The sequence below is a fragment of the Protopterus annectens genome, chromosome 11.part0, assembly GCF_019279795.1.
Source record: "Protopterus annectens isolate FY-2018-M chromosome 11.part0, PAN1.0, whole genome shotgun sequence".
In the NCBI taxonomy this organism is placed as follows: domain Eukaryota; kingdom Metazoa; phylum Chordata; order Ceratodontiformes; family Protopteridae; genus Protopterus; species Protopterus annectens.
In genome coordinates, this window is record NC_056745.1 from 605,513,574 (window position 1) to 605,528,618 (window position 15,045).

Sequence of the window (15,045 nt, forward strand, 5' to 3'; positions counted from 1 at the left end):
ATGGGTCACATGCCCTATAACATACTCAAATGAGATGATATCTCCAATTTTGTCATTGGTCAGTTACAGTAGAGAACATAGTTACACAGTTATACAGATACATAGATATAGTTACACTGCATTTAGGTCAGAGGACCTAAGAATGCAGATTGTCTTAATACTGATCTGCATTTCACAAAACCCATATAATCATCTAGCTTTTTTTTCAAACTCTTGTAAGGAGATTTATACATGTATAGTTAATTTATTATATACGTATGGTATTGTTTTTAAATGTATGTATGCCTTTTAATATTATTTTGAAAAGGGGACCTCAAAGTCAAATGTTTCTGTATTGAATAACTACTAGTAATTCCATGTCTTTACACAGACATTCATTAGAAAGTATTCTATGAGCAAGACATAATTTTCTTGTAATTAGTCTATAAGCAGGGCCAGCCTTTGGTCAACTGGTGGCCTAAGCAAAAGAGCTCCACAGCACCCCCTGAAACTACTCGGTGCCCCCATCCTGGTTTACCTACACCATCCAGATTACTGAAAAAGTGCCCCTGCTAGAGCAGCACCCTAGGCAGCCGCCAAGTTGGCCTATGCCTAAGGCCGGCTATGTGACTATAACCAGTGATTTATAGACATAGTTTCTGCATTCACTGAAGCCATGTTTCTTAATTTTTTTGTAAACCTTCTCTGTACTGTTTCTAGTTGCTGCATATCGCTCATTGTTAGTTGAATGAAAACAGAATTATACTCAATAACAGGTGTGATCACTGGCTGGGATTTGGAAAGGCTTAGTAGAAGCTTAAACACAACAATTGTGAATTCTTAGACCACCCTATTACTGAGGTTTCCCATTTGCAGGGATCTCAGAGCATAAAGCAGACTCACAAGATCAGCTGCATGCTAATGAGGCAATCTTGTGAAGAGATTAATTCCAATTAGCCATGTGTCCTCCCACAGAAGTGCCTGCATCTCTGAATTTATGCTGCTAAGCAATTCAGAAACTCTCTCAGCAGTGTTAAATTTCACTGTTGGTGGAAAAATTGAATGCTGTAAAAAGACTGTGGTCCGTCATTCACTCCTAAACAGCTGCATATGTGTATGAGCGTGTGTCTGTCTGCCTAGGTGGTCACACTAGGGGGTTAGTTAGGGAATTGACTACCTGGAAGTGTGTGTGTGTGTGTGTGTGTGTGTGTGTGTGTGTGTGTGTGTGTGTGTGTGTGTGTGTGTGTGTGTGTGTGTGAGTCTAAGGGGAAGTACTTTCCTGTAAGTACTATAGATAGGTCCAACAGTGGTAGTGTTAGCTAGAGTGCAGTTTAGAGACATGCTAATGAACCAATGACATACTTCTCAACCATACCGAATTCCTCAGTATTTCCTGTTTTGGGGAGCAAAATGATAGGGTTCCACGAATTCCCAAGTGGCCCCTTCAAATCCTGATTTTATTTTTTTGTTTTATTTACATTTTTAACTAATGCTGATGTCATCACACATCACCAGCATGTCATCAACGTACACAGGCGTGCATAATGACAACAGTATTGTGAGATGGTGCGACAATGCCTAACTGCCTCTCGGAGTCAGAGAGGTATATATTTTCTGAAGTAAAACAAGTCTATAAAGAAAGTCTAACAATAATTAAAGTAACTGTAATTCACATTTTCCTCCAAAAGGCAACAGATTTAGATGGAATTAAGTGGAGCAAAGAGGAACCTGTGGGGAACCTTGCTTAAGTTGTTTTGGTGCTCATGTGAATGCTAAGTTTGGATTAAAACTTTTATTTTCTTGTCCTTGCTTTATTGATAGTATTTGTACTAAACTGAAGCACATTGGAAGTGTTATTTCTACTTTTGAAATGGTAGAGATTCCTATGCTGGTATTTTATGGGTGAGTATGTGTTCTGCTTCGAGTTTGATGTGCTCTGCTTTGAGTTTGATTGTTGTTCCCCCTTTAAAACAGACAAGACTGGAGACAACTAAAGATTGCAGTGGATGCTAATAAAGATTTCTATGACTGTGAACAGAATTGGAGGCTAAAAAAGAATGCAGTGACATTTGAGAGTTATCTTGTCTCGGAAAGACATATTTTGTTATGACAGGCTTAAAGCAAATGTTTTGCATTTGGGATGAAATTGAATGATAGCTGCAGTTAGTATTTTATACTTGGCTGTTTGTATGACTGTGTTTTTGTAAGTGCTTACTTGAATACAGCATTAAACTTTCTGTTATGGTGGCTTGATGTGGAAAAAGCAAGTTCTAAGCATCCAGTCTGTTTTTTTTTAACTTGTAGCATTGCAGGAGTAGTGCCTTTTACATGGTCTGACAACTTTTTCCTGCTGTTGACTTTTCCTTTTGATTTAGGTAACTGCGATCTATTGTAAGACTCGTGAAAGTAATTTTGCATTTCCTATGGACTATGTCTCATAGCTATCAGTAGTTTTAGTGCATTAGCTGGGAGTCATTGTTTATTGGATATTACCTTTGTTTTAGTGAATTCTAGTCTTATTTTGTTATCCCTATGCCTCTTCTTAAACTGTTGAAAAGAAAAAAAAAGACTGCAGAGCAATGTCCTTCCTGTTTCTGAATATTTATTTCTGAATATTTAGGAATTAGTTGCATGCTTTTGTGTTTGAAATTAGTGTTCTGGTTATATTTTGGTTACTTAGTATTTTGTCTTTCAGCTTGCATTTGAATGTTGGTAACCCACAATTCCTTTGGAGTGGGTTGGGTTACATAATTTTGCATACTAATTTTATGTTAATCAGCATCCAGATTTTTGGCCAGTTGTAAATACTTTTCATGGGCCTTTATCTAGATTTATGATGTTTCCAGGTTGAGACATATAACCAATAATGAAGTAATTCTCTTTCTTGTCATAGCTGCTGCTGAAATGCATTTTTCCACTGTTGAAGAAATTGACCTACCTGCAACAGGCGATCTCCATAAGTGTTGGCACTTTTCTGAATTCCAGGGATTGTCTTGTACAATATACATAGCATATGATTCCCTTGTTTGAATCACCTTGAGTATGAGTACTGAGTACCATTTGTCTCATTGCTTCTATTTGACTTCTAAATTTTTCATGCCTAACTCTATTCTGATGCCTATAATATTTCCAAAGGTGGCTACTTTTTAATATTAAAGTGTGGATCCAATTTAGATGCTCAGTTATTAATCCTTTGTAGATAGCTGTTTAAAAGCTGGACATCATCCACACTCTTAACAACATAACTGATCTAGCAATCATCAGCATATTTAGTCAGCCAAATCTCTGATGTGAATGGAACATCAGAAAAAAAAAAATAAAATAGGACCCAAGACTGAGCCACTCCTACTGTTACTCTTGTCTAGGATGATTTTCTCTGTAGTACTGAAATACATTGTTCTTTGTCTTTCCACTATACATCTCTCCAGTGTGTGAGATAGAGATTAACTTCCTGATGTTTAAGTTTGGCTAACATGCTGTCATGTGACAGTGTAAGAAATACTTTTCTTACATCCAAATAGATAGCTATACTAGGATTTTCCCACTCCAGATGTACTGATGCTTTATTGTAAAGCTGGATCAGACAGGCTAGTGTTGATCAACAAGGTACAAACCAGAAACCAAAAACACAGAACTGAAGGAAAAACTGCACAGAATTAAGTGTGCAGAACTTTAATAATGTCACTTTTCACCACACAGACTTCATCAGAATTACAGCACCCACTTTCTCAGTGACATTTATATACAAAACTTCCAATCATAATACACTCTCAATTATTAAATTTAATAAAATAAATCAATTAATGAATAAAAAATATAAATTCAATGAATCAAAAATTCAAATTTTTAAAGGACCACATATAAAAAAATACACATATAAGAAAACATTTTAGAACATTCAGCATATTTAATTCATAATCTTCAGCCTTCTGTCTTAAAAAAAAACTTATAGTTTAATTTAAACCAAGATGTTCATCAGCTCCTAGCATTATTTGCCATGTAATTTCTTTTTTTACCAATATGATTTTTAAAGTCACCACTCTTAAGCCTTCATGAACCTGTTGTAATACAAAAAATAAAAATGTATATGTGTCACATACTTTACTGTGCTTATACAATACATTATTATTGTCTTTAGTTTTGAAAGACTAAAGGTGTTCTTTAATTCTTTTATTTAATGTTCTGGAGGTAATTCCAACATAGAATGCATCACATCCTGAACAAACACTAATATAAAAGACCCCCTTTAGAATTACATGTAAATATTCCTGTAACAGTTATTGTTTTTTTCAATATGAGTTAAAATAATAAAAGAACTTTCAAAAATGTATCTACAGGTATTGCACATGCCACACCTCTAGGTTCCCTTTTCTTTCATAGTATAACCAGATCTAACTAAGGTGTTATAACTTTGTAACAAAGTTTTTAAACTATTATTTTTCTTATAATCAAAGGCTTGTCTCCTACAACTTTATAAATATAATTGTTCCTTTTTAAAATTCTCTACTTGTCACAAATAATTTTATGAATACTGAAATTATCAACAGACATATCAAGACAACACACTGGGGTGGTTTTACTATAAATCCTATCAGACACTGATTTTTCCAATGGCTTAAATAAAATGGGGACAAAATGTGTGTGCCTTTTACCAATACTTAGTTGGAGCTAACCAATAACTCTTCTTTCTTATAATCTCTCTCTAAAAAGAGATGTAATAACTTCCACCTCATTCTCAAAATCCAGCTCTCTCATAATTAACCTTGAAGTCCTAATATACTGACCCTAGGTATATTCTTTTTAATAAACCCAGGATGGTTACTTTTAAAGTGCAAGTAACAATTCAAAAATGTTTCCTTATAAAAATATCACTATAGAAAGTCCTCCTATCAACATCCTATTCTAGGGTAATGTTTAAAAATGCACTTTTAGTCCAATATTAGCTACAGTAAACTTTAAAAAATCAGATCTGTTTAATTCTTCCAAAAACTGTTAACATTCTCTTTCATTGCCTCTCATAATAAAAAAACAAGTAATCTACAAACCTTCTAAAAATACAGTCCTTTGAAAAAAAAGCTATTTTGTGGGAAAAAACTCACTCTCCCACCACTCTAAAACCACATTGGCAAAGGATGGGGCTACTTCTGAAACCATCACAATTCCTTTGACTTATTAATAACACTTTCCAATTAAAAAGAAAATAATTATGGTCCAACAACAGCATCAACGGAGGACAATATAAATTAATTTTCTCATTCGAAAACTTTGTTGTGTAGGTTAAAAAAGATCTAATAAACTCTACATCTTTATCCTGTATAAATAAGGACATTAGGTCAAGTGTACCTCACCCTGTTCATACCTATAATTTTCATTGAACCTCTTAATATGATCGAGAAAATCCCAGGAATCCGTAACAAAAGAAGGCAGCCCTATAACTAATGGATTTAAAACAGTATCCATATATAAAGAAATACCTTCAGTAATATTGTTTGGAGCAGACATAATAGGTCTGAAGGGGGGAGGGGTTCCACACTTTTGTAAATTTTTGAGATACCAAATAAACCCTCCCACTTTGGGATTTTCAACTATCATAAAATTATATAGGTCATAGTCTAAATCGCTATTCATTAATAAATCATACAAAAAAGCATGAATAAACATATAACTTCAATGAACAGAATCGAATGTAGCCACACTATACTCCTCATTACTTGTCTGTTTGAAGATTAAAGGTTTGTCCATAGAAGTTTTCCTTGTTGTTGCCTGTAGCCTTTTTCTATTCTAAACAAACACTGGATGAAGTTCCCGAACATAGATTTTCAAACTTCTTTGATACTTCATTTAAGGGATATGCTCTTTTAAGTTCATAAGCTTTTTTATCCCTTAAAGTTTTTTTCTGCTTATGACTGCCAACAGTCTTTTCATATGTTTCAAGTGTAACAACAATATTGTCATATTCAGCAAATATCTCTGATCTTAATTTGAGCAATTTGCCAACCTGTTCATCTGCCTTAACAATGTTGTCTTTCAAAATAGTCATACTTTTAAGTTTAAGAAAATTATATAATCCACTAATTTGAGATAAAATGGATCTTCATTCCTGTTCCCATTTGGGAACTTATAATATCTTAGCCCTTTAGGGAGAATACCAGTCAAGATGCAGTGATCAAAATACATATTTTCTAATGACAAAGGTCAAAACTTTTGAAGGTATTTCTCAAGTTCATCCAATTTATTTTTAAGTTCTTGTTTCTCAATTACTACAGATGGCAAGGTAAAGGTTTCCCTAAAGGGATTATGTTTGGTATTTAAAGCAGCTGAAGCAACTTCAAAAAGATTTTCTTCTTGGTAAGCAGAGAACCCATGATTCTCTAAAAAAACCACAGGCTCACTTTCACCTCCTCTACAGCCAAAGTCACTCCAAGCTATCTGCTGAAGTTGGCAATTATTCTTTAAATCCTCCATCTGTCCTGGCAGTGAATTAAAGGATTGCTGCAAATTATTCAAAACCAGATCCAAACTTGAAACACCCAAAACCTAGCTCTCTGAGACAGCATGGATGGTTAAATCCAGTAGCTCAACCCTCCTCCAGAAGCCATCGGTTACCTTAATTACACACAAACACCAAAAACCAAAAAGGAAAAAAACAATGTATGGGAAACTTCAAACTTGGGGAAAAGACAGAACTGAAGGAAAAAAAAAACTTGCATGAAATTAAGCATACAAAAGTTTAATAACTCTGTTTTTCATCACACAGACTTCATCAGAATTACAGCACCCGCTTTCTCAATAATATGTAAATACAAAACTTCAAATCACAATAGACTCTCTGTTATTCAATTAAATAAAATAAAACAATTAATGAATAAAAAGTAAAAATTTTTAAAGGCCCATATATAAAAAATACACATATAAGAAAACATTTAAGAACTTAAAGCATATTTAATTTATAACCTTTACAACAGATTCATGAAGACTTAAGGAGTGGTGATTTTAAAAAACATATTGTTAAAAAAGAAACTATATGGCAAATAATGGTACGAGCTGAGGAACATCCTGGTTTAAACAAAACTGTAAATATTAGGTGTTTTTTTTAAAAGACAGAAGGCTGAAGGTTATGAATTAAATATGTTGCATGTTCTTAAATGTTTTTTTATATGTATATTTTTGATATATGGTCCTTTAAGAATTTGTATTTTTTATTAATTGATTGTTTTGTTTTATTTAATTGAATAATTGAGAGTGTATTGTGATTGGAAAGTGGGCGCTGTAATTCTCATGAAGTGTGTATAATGAAAAGCAGAGCTATTAAAGTTTTGTACACTTAATTTCATGCAGCTTTTTTCTTCAGTTCTGTGATTTTATTAGTTTCCAAGTTTGAAGCTTACCATACATTGCTTTTTCTTTTTGGTTTTGGAAGGTACAGACCTATTTTATTTAAGGTTTAAATCAAAACAGTGCATAATAGAGCTTTTTAATAGCTGTAGTAGAAAGAATTTAAACATTTGCTGCTATTGAAGTGAGACTAATGGGCCTGTCATTAGTGACATCCTTGTAAATTTGCACAAATTTCCACATTGTGGATCTCACCCAGAATATTGGAATATATCCCTTTTGTAAAACACTAATGAACATTCATCTGACAATTCTTTAAGTAACATCCATGGGAATCCATCCAGGCCCATAGAGCATGAGGCTTTCACTTGTGCAAGAACTTTGCTTATATCATCTTCTAGGATAGATGGACAGGCCAATTCATAGTCTGATTGCAAGGTGTTGATCTATAATAGCCTTTTATGTTTCTTAGGTTTACAAAATAATCTTTGAATATATCTGACTTTTTATGCAGACACCATTACCCTCCCTTTTTCAACGTGGCTAGGTTGTACTATGTCCTTTCTTAAAGCATTTACATAATTGTAAAATATTTAGAAATTATAATTTCTGTTTGCTAGAATAATCAGAATAACTCAATCTTTACCTAATTGTATTTCTTATATGTGGTTAGATTCTGTTTATATGTCCTATGTGCTCTCTTTCTTAATAATCTATTGTTATTCCCCTACAATGTTTTATGTGATTTTCCTCCTTTGTTCTTACTTTAAATATGTTGTGTAATGTTGGTTACACATATTAAGTTCATAGGTTAGGTACTAGGCTTATAGCTCTGGAAGCCATTAAGGAGACTATCCCACATTCCCAATTGCCCCAAAACACTGTCTGGTTAAGTGGTTTGCTCAATGTCTCACAGTAGACAAATGAAGGCTGAGGGAATTAAACCCTGCACCACAAAAAGTAGCTTATTAACAGATTGTGGCCTTACTTCTATATTGTAACTGCCAGGCTAAGTATAGAATCCTGGAGGACTTAAATCCTTTACCCTCCCCACTTATACTGTGCAAAGCACTTCAATTACATGCAGAGCTAAAAAAATTGTCTAGTTTTCCATTCACCCAAATCATGGTAATTGACTTCATTACAGACTGAGGGATTCAAAGTGTGAATCAAAGGAAGCAGTTTTTAACAGTTCATATCCTTAATCTTCTGCATTAACTGCCAGACAAACATAACAATCCTTTAGTGAGAATCAAACCAAGGACAATCTGAATACAAGGCAAACACCTTACTATTTCATCAAATAATCCATAAAGCATATGCTCCTGATGCATCTACTACGTGTCTAACTTAAGTCCCAACATGCAAAGTTTCTGATGTTATTAGTATAACCTATAAATTCAATGGTCAAATGCATGGATATATGACTGGATCTCTCTAATGGTGGTCGCATGCATAGTTGTATGATGAGGTCTTCAGTATTGATAAGTACTAATTCCAGACATCTAAGGAGCTAATCATGTCAATAAATAATGATGTAAAATAGGAATTTGCATGGTCAACTTCCCAGTCAATAGTTGGACATTTAAAAAATCTTACACCAACAAACTCAGAGTTTCATCCTACAAGTTCTTCAGTCATGCAATGAAATCATAGTCCTATTCAACATTTAGACTTGGACTTCTATACACAAACATAATCATAATAGTTCTCTAAGCAAAGTAACTTTGTAATTTTATACTCAAGCTGTCTACCTTTTGTTTGACTATCTTGATTGTAGAAATCAAAGAGGCATCCATAAATAAAGCAAATGCTCTACCTACATATTGTAGCATAAACTTTCATGCTCTCATAAACCAATTAATTGTATGTTGTGAGAACTCCATGTCTCTGTATCTGCTATGATTTTTTAACTATTTTTGCTAATGATTAGTTCAGGCTCACCGGTCTTATTGTATAAGCTATGTAAATTGGTATAATAGCATTTTATAGTACTACCAGACCTAATGTATCCAGATACTGTTTTTCATGTATCTTGCTTATTTCTAAAAAAAAGTGTGATCATCTTTTTATAAATTTTAGTTATCAGATAATTTCCTACTTGACTCAAGTGATTCAGTCCTTTGAAAACAATGTGCTGTTATTCACGTAGTCTCCCATATTTTGTATAACAGTATAACTATGTTGTAATCCAAATTGACTTAACCAGTTATTGCAAATCTTAAACTTGAAATATTGTTAGTTGTTGAAATCTAAACAAGGTGGTATCAGACAAAAAACTCAATTGAATTTTGTTTACAAATTTTATTAATTTTTCAAAAATATCTTTTGTACGATTAATGGGAGCTACTGAGAGATTATTATTTACTGCTTTTATAACTATGTGACTGTACATATAAGAAATTGATACAATTTTTTCAGAAGTATGTCACTAGTTTTATTCTATACAAAGATGAAACAGATATCTTTTATTTACACTATCAAGAGGCCTTATCTAATATTTGATGTATGAGTCTGTACGTACAAAAATTCCAATGTTTTTCTTAGCAAAACTTTTCTTGTCTTTGATTCACAGCCTTTTCTATGATTGTCTTACTGTGGTCAGTTTGTTATTGTAATTGGCTGTCTTAATTTTTATTCTGGTCTTTTGTTTGCATTGGTTTCTCATGACTGATTACTATTTTGCAATCATTTTGGTAGCACTCTGTTACCTCATTCATTATTCATATTTTGTTCCAACAATTTGTACTGCCATGAAAGACACTACCTATTTTGTTTCCTTTTGTGTCCTACTGTTAACTCTGTATCCACAAAGGGATCTTTTCATTTCATTTGTCCTTTCTTTCTGGACACTTTCATGATCCCAAATATTTATCTCCTGTTTCAAATCCATTCTCTCAAATTTTGCTGTTCTGTTTGAATTGTTGCATGTAAGACTTTCTCATATCCAGCTGTCTTAAGTTTATCAATATCATTCAAATTAATATTCTTATTAATTATTACCTGGGAGAATAGGAGTGAATAGTTGTGTTACTATCAGTTACTATTAAATATATCACTAAAGCCATCCATAGAAGTGACTTTGTTCTTCCATTTCACTTTCTTTAACCACAGCATCATCTTTTATAGCACATTTATATATTTTTCAATGTTAGCAATTTCTTACTATATTTATTGATTTTCTGTACTCTCTTCTTTTTATGTTTACAATTCTTGAATAACTTTGATTAATCTAGGTTAACTAGCCTGATAGATTTTAGAAATTATTAACAAACTGTAATTTGCTATATTTTCTCTCTCTAGTTCTTGATTGATGGCTTTTCTTAGTTATCAAAATCCTTTTTATTTGTTCTATTTGCATTCTGTACACTTTCATTATTCAATCAATACAATTATATATATATATATATATATATATATATATATATATATATATATATATATATATTTTGTGGGGCAATGCTAATATTGTTTGCTGAATCCAAGTAATTTGCAATATATTTTAGTCTGAAACCAATAAAATGTAGTTTCCTGTTTTAAGACCATGGGTTGGCTTATTTTGTTTCATCACAAAGAATAGCCTTTCAAATCATGTGCAATGTCATATAAATTTTAGAGTTACTTAATGACAATTAAAAATCTGAAAGCATGACAGAAGTAGGGTTGGTTTGTTATTATTAAAAGCATGTTTTCCCTTCAAAAATGGTGTTATATTTTAAGTTATATTGTGAACAAGGACAAGAAAGAAAGTGCATTAGAAACAAGAAATCATTTCTGAATTACCAAATAGTGGACAATTGTTTTTGTACAATATGTAATGGCAGCATTGGACCTCATTAGTTATATTCCTTCCTCAAAGAATGGCCTGGATTTAATAATGACCCCTAGTTACTGTCTATGCAGAGCTATATATATTTCACTCAGTATCTTAACATTTTTATATAGTTATGTTAATGTTAATTCAGTTTCAAATGCTTTGCAAAACATTATTGATAAATGGATACTTGAAACATCCATATGTTTGCCTTTATTCTTATGGCTCTGATCATAGCAGAAAAGGAGCTACTGAAATATCTCTTTGCTTAACATGTTAATAAATAATGAAATGAGACTGATAGGCATTCATCTGGCCAGATAGGGAGTGTTAAAAGGATACAGGAAAAATCAAAGCTGAAGAGCAAGACTAAATTTCTTTCCTTACTTGTGATTATTGATCAGACCAGCACTGAATAAAAAGGATGGGGTGCTCTAGAATGTACCTTACAGCACCTAGAATGCCATGACTTATAGGGTTCTAGTGCTCCAACACACTTAGCTTAATCATTTCCTTCACAGTTATCACAGAGCATCCTTGGCCCATTAAACTGTGTTGAAAAGATGCAGTAACAATGGAGCAGTAAGACAAAATGAGACAAATTCAAAGAGAAGCAATGAAAACATAATCTGGATTGTGTGATGAGGCTAAAGTAGGAGAAACTGAGAAGACTGTCTGGATATGGTGAAAGAATATTGAGAATATTTTGGGGGTCATGATGCCCTTTGTCTAGGACTCAATTTCATCTAAGGTTGGCCCTGCTGTTAATGAAATGAAAAAAAGACAAACATTTTCACTATAAATATTAGATGAGCCATTTAAGCCACGTATATTGGAAAAGTGGATGAATCTTATAAGTACAATAATGTTTTTTAAATAAACATAAATATGGCATAGATAGACTGGCATACTGGAACACAAAATATTCAGAGGTGCAAAGTACTTTGTGTAAAAAAATAAACATATTTGACGATGATTAACTTACACAACAAGCTACACTGGCCACTACAAGATCCCACTTGCTATCCGCCCTCCTATACTGCTCTGAGGTCTTTACTAACCTATCAAAAACTGAACTAAATAAACTAGACTCCTGCTATAACAGAATAGCTAAGTTTGTCACCAAACAACCCCATAGAACACACCACTGCACTGCTCTCCTGCAGCTCAACTGGCTAGAACTTCCCAACCTATTATCACTAAAACAACTTTCACTTGCCCATAAAATCATATTCAACCCTACTGACTGCCCAGCTCTATCAAACCTAGTCCAGCCAAACACAAACTGTAGACTCCTCAGGTCATCCAACAAACTAATGCTAAAAGTAACCCAATCTCACAACTATCATGGAGATTCTCTCTACTCCCATAAAATAATCAAATATTCCTCAACAGATAACTAAAAATGCCAACCTGTACACATTTAAAACTACCCTGAAAGACCATTTAAATGATAATTGGCTATGCCCCTGTATTGCTCCAAGCTAATATTTTTACAGTTTTTTCCACTCATCTCACACATGATAACCCAAATAGTGCTCATCCCACATATGGCTATCCCACTATCTGTCTTTTCTTTATTAATCTTTGTTCCTTCAGATGACCTAACTTGTAAAACTACATGACCAATTTTGGTCTTTCAGAAGTGACTCAGCTTGTAAAGCTATATGACTTATGCACCTCATATATATTGTAAAAAAAAAAGTATTCCTGTATGCCTGAAACATGCATATTTGTACTGTATTTCTGTTTATATGTTGCTATAATATTTTAAGTTAATTTACATATTGTTAGCAATGTACTACTTAAACTAAGTTTACTGCTTGTACCTTAATAATGTTCTTTTTTGCTGTGGAGATTTCTCCCCGGGTCTCCTCTGAAAACGTTTTTTTTTTTTTCAATCCAGCCAGTGACTAATAAATAAGTAAATGTTTTCATGTTCTGGTCTAGAGATGGGTCACTTACATTTATAAAGTCATAAAAAAACAGTAATGGCCCTGAGTAAAGTAAGGGCACCCCCCACCCCCAACATACCAATGCAGGATGTTCACTCCCTGCATACACATTTATTTAAAACAAAATCTTCAGTGGTTATATAATATCAGGGATAGTATGGAAAATCATTGGTAAAGGCCATCACTAGAACAAGATTCAGCAAACTTTAGATTTGTGTAAAATACTACTAGCAAAAGTAGTTTGTTCCTTTTAAATTTTTAAACAGTTAAAAGCACACTTTGTGTATTACCCTGTATACTCATTGAAGATGCTGTACTTAACAGAAAATCATTGCAACACATTGATACAGTGTGTTGTTTTCATAAAAACATTCTCGTGCCATAAATAAAAAAAAATCATTATTCATTTCTGCAAATACATTCAATGAACCTGTGGACCAACTCAGTAGTATTGCAGATCATCATACGCTTATTGTAGTTTCATGAAAATTAAAAAAAAATGATATTGCAGGTAGAAGTGTAGAGTTCTGTTTTTCTATGACAACTTAATTATAAACAAATAAACATACTACTACTACTGCCACTACTGTTAAAATACTCAAGTTTTTCATCTCATTTTTGACTCTGTTGTGTTACATGCAATCAAATGATTTCACAAATATAGGCATATCGCATTCTGAATTTTAAGTGTCCCAACATAGCCATAAGGTAATATGAAACCATATTTTACCATCAATAGCTTCAATCACTTGCATAAAAAAATGAGCAGGACCATCAGGTGAACCAATAAAATTAACCTGCAAAATGCAGTAATTTTATCTTGCTAGGAATGGACAGAAAAGAGCTATAATTTTAATTCATGATACTCTGCACTTCAAGGTTTTTCCAACAATGTTTAAGTTGTATACCTCAACATGTTCACTAAAATGTCATTAGATTAAGCACACTAATTAATCAGATACAGGTTTGAATTTGCATAAATATTAAAACCATACCTTCAAGGAGACACCGTCAATATCAACTTATCAAAAGATTAAACTAAAATACACTGCAAGCAATTGTTCATACTGGTATATATCAGAAATACATTGTCTCACTGGGTATAAACATAAGTGTTAATGCAAGACTCTGAAGCAGTTATTCCTCAGGGAAAGTCATAATATGAAATGTGGTTTGCAGTTTACAAGAAATTACCTGAAACAGCAAACCATATAAGAATTTACCTACAAATGACAATCTAGCACCAATAAAGATTAATAGTTGTGAAGAGGTTAAACACCCATCTATGATATGAGTGATCCAGTTGTAACTAGTGTCCTGTGTGCCAAGAGGATTTTATTTGGGAGTGAGAATGAATAAACAGAATAAAGGCACTAGAAGGAAAGACACTCTCCAAAAGCGAGCAGTTTATTAAATGTTAAAGACCACACTAAAACACACTAGAACACGAACGCTTTAACTTAATCATCGCATTTTCATCCTGTAACTTCATCAGATGAGCGTACCAACAAATAAAAGACCTTATATACTAAATCCCATTAACCAATGATTTCTTACATTGTTGTAAATTCAAAATGTGATTGGTTAATCAATTAGAGATTTAGTATATAAGGTTTTTTTATTTGTCGGTATGCTCATCTGATGAAGTTACAGGACAAAAATGTGGTGCTTAAGTTAAAGCGGTTGTATTCTAGTGTGTTTTAGTGTGGTTTTTAACATTTAATAAACTGCTCACTTTTAGATCATGACTTTCCTTCCAGTGCCTTTATTCTGTTACGTTTATTGGTTTACATTTTGGGGCACTTTTAACCATGTTTCCTGGTTATAGGAGTGAGAATTAATGACAGAGGGACAGCTTTCCTTTTCTATGGGAACTGTGTGGAAAGAATTAGGAATGTTTTAATGAAGGAGCATCTCCTAGCTGGACTAAGAGTTTTGCTATGGTGGTAAGTGAAAAAGGCA